We start from the raw sequence: 2,944 nt of genomic DNA, 5'->3' as shown, positions 1-2,944 counted from the left end.
ATTTCTGTCAATGGAGAGTCTCTGCTCTCTTTTGGGACAATTATGTGGCATCTGGTGACTTTTTTAATGGCAGCCACTGTAGATATACACATAGTTACACAGTAATCATGGTCCAGCATAGATTTTCTGTCTCTCTACTTATAGGGCTGTAGTATCTGAGAACCTCACAATCTTTAATCTGGTTTCAGAGTAGCAGCCGTGTTAGTCTGTATCCGCAAAAAGAACCGGAGTACTCGTTGGATCTTAGAAACTAACAAATTTATTTGAGCATAAGCTTTCGTGGGCTACAGCCCACTTCATCAGATTCATAGAATGGAACATATAGTAAGGAGATATATATATACACATACAGAGAACATGAAAAGACAGGGAAGTGCTATTGTCCTCTTTCTACACTTGGGGAACTGAGGCACAGTAGGCCAGATTTTCAAAGGTATTTAGAACTTGTCTACTTCAGGGGGAAGTGGGGAGTGCCTGGAATAGCTAGTATGGAACGGCTATTCCACACTAGCTTCCCATGTGGACACTCTGTGGATTACCTAAACCACAGAAAGGCACTGCTACTGGATAATGAGTGTTCACGTGGGGAGTTAGCATGGAATAGCTGTTGCATTTTAATGTCATACCCTATCTATTTTCCACTAACAACCCTGTGAATTCCCCATGTAGAAAAGTCCTTACATGCCCAAGGACGCAGGTAGGTGCCCAGTGTGATTTTTAAAAATCTGGCCCAAAGTGACAGTGAGTCTGTGACAGAGCAGGGAATGAATACAGGTCTCCCAAGTTTCGGGCTAGTTTCCTAAACACCGGACCATTTTTAACATCAGGTTAGAGCTGAAAGCTAATAAACTTCTACCTGTAGCTTTAAAGTATTAACTATATATTACATGTGTTTTTCTTTAAAACTACTAAACATATGCTTAACCATCTGGTGAGAAACAATCAAATCCAAGCCCACAAGGTGTTTGAAAATTCAAACACTCAGTCATACATACTTCTTTACAGCTTTTTTTTATATGCATGTATGACTAATAGTTTTGTACTGTATAATGAAATGACAATGTAAAACTTAATTAACAGTTCACATTGGATTGTTTAATGCTGCCATTTCAGATAAGGTTACAAACTTTAAGGAGAAAGGAGGTACATTTGCCTCCACATTCCTTCCTTCCTCCCCACCCCACCCCCAAGAAAGAATGAACTGGCTTAACTGTATTTTCTTCAGACCATTCTATTTTCTTGTCTCATTGCTTTGACCATGTCACACCTCTCTTTGCATCCCTCCACTGGCTCCCCCTTCTCCATTGCACCAAACCCATGTATTTATCTTCACTTTCAAGGCCCTTCATAGCTGGCTCCAATCACGTCTCGGACTGACAGTATGTCTACACTGCAGTTAAAAACCCGTTGCTGGCCCATGCCAGCTGACTTGGGCTCACAGGGTTCAGGCTAAAGGGCTCTTTAATTGTGGTGTAGACATTTGGGCCTAGGCTGGAGTCCAGGCTCTAGGACTGTACGAAGTGGTAGGGCTGCAGTTCGAGCCCAAACATTATAGTGCAATTAAGCAGCCCCTTAGCCCAAACCCGACTCTGTTGGCATAGGCAGCTGCAGGTGTCTAACTGCAGTGTGGGCCTAGGAATTGAGAGATTGACTCTGTGGCTGCATCTGCTCTGGTAATGGTACCAACCTTCATTGTACACTTGTTAAATTTTCAAACAAGCACCATCCAGTCTTTTCTTATGCTGCCCCTCAGATTCAAAAGGGGATTCCCATAAGCATCTGCAACTACCTTGTCTCTCTTTACATCCCAAAATGCCCCTTGATGATGGCTAGGCAGCTGGTGTGCTGAGGCCTCTATCACACTGACACATATTGTCTCATTGTTTCCTTGTACTCTCCAACTCTCTGCCTCATCCATTCTCTCTTGGCTTATATTTGGATTGGAAGCTCTGTGGCAGGGCATATCTCTTTGTCCTGTTTGTACAGCACCTAGCACAATGGGGTCCTGGTCCATGACCCGGGCTCCTACATGTTATGGTAATAGAAATGTTTTCAACTAGCAATAATCACGCCTCGGATTAACCTCATTGGCTATGATACTGCCACTGCGCAAAACAACAACATTATCAGACAACCTTCTGCTTCTCAAAAACTTCTGACTCCTGTGAACAGAAGAGATGTTGAAGTAGGAAATTTTATCAGGAATCTGTTAGTTTAATTTCTTCTAAGCTCAGATTCTGACACCCTTACGCAGGTTGCATAGCCTATTTCACCTCAAGTAGCCCCACTAAAATCAGTGATGCTACTTTAGGAGTAAAGATTTCAGAACTCAGCCCCGAAAAGAGAATGAGCTAGAAAAAGTAACACCTATGCAAGAAGGCATGATTTGCAGCGACACCATTGTGCAGATCTCCAGTAATGTTTGTTAAGAACAGCAGATTTGGTTTTAAGGGGGTCATAGTATGGTTTCTTACAGAGCCTAAGTTACTGCACTTAAAATTATTAGAGTGCAATATAGTTGTCAGAGTAGCAGCCGTGTTAGTCTGTATCTGCAAAAAGAACAGGAGTACTTGTGGCACCTTAGAGACTAACAAATTTATTTTAGCATAAGCTTTTGTGGGCTACAGCCCACTTCTTTGGATGCATAGAATGGAACATATATTGAGAAGATATATATACACATACAAAGAGCATGAAAAGGTGGGAGTTGTCTTACCAACTCTGAGAGGCCAATTAAGTAAGAGAAAAAACTTTGGAAGTGATAATCAAGATATCCCAGTACAGAAAGTTTGATGAGAAATGTGAGAATACTTACATGGGGAGATAGATTCAATGTTTGTAACGGCTCAATATAGTTGTGACTCTGCGGTGTATATGGTTTTATAAAAATAAGCTAATGAGTGAATATAATGTAACTGGAAAACGCTTCATGAAAAGGTCTCTT

The 2,944-nt window shown here is 41.5% G+C and overlaps 1 pseudogene; it reads right to left on the bottom strand.

Annotated features, from left to right (window-relative positions):
* Positions 1-2,035: 2,035 nt before the first annotated feature.
* LOC116817588 (U4 spliceosomal RNA) lies at positions 2,036-2,117 on the bottom strand (annotated as a pseudogene).
* Positions 2,118-2,944: the final 827 nt, after the last annotated feature.

This window comes from Chelonoidis abingdonii, chromosome 3 (assembly GCF_003597395.2).
Source record: "Chelonoidis abingdonii isolate Lonesome George chromosome 3, CheloAbing_2.0, whole genome shotgun sequence".
Classification (NCBI taxonomy): Eukaryota; Metazoa; Chordata; order Testudines; family Testudinidae; genus Chelonoidis; species Chelonoidis abingdonii.
This window is presented reverse-complemented; position numbering and strand designations above follow the sequence as displayed.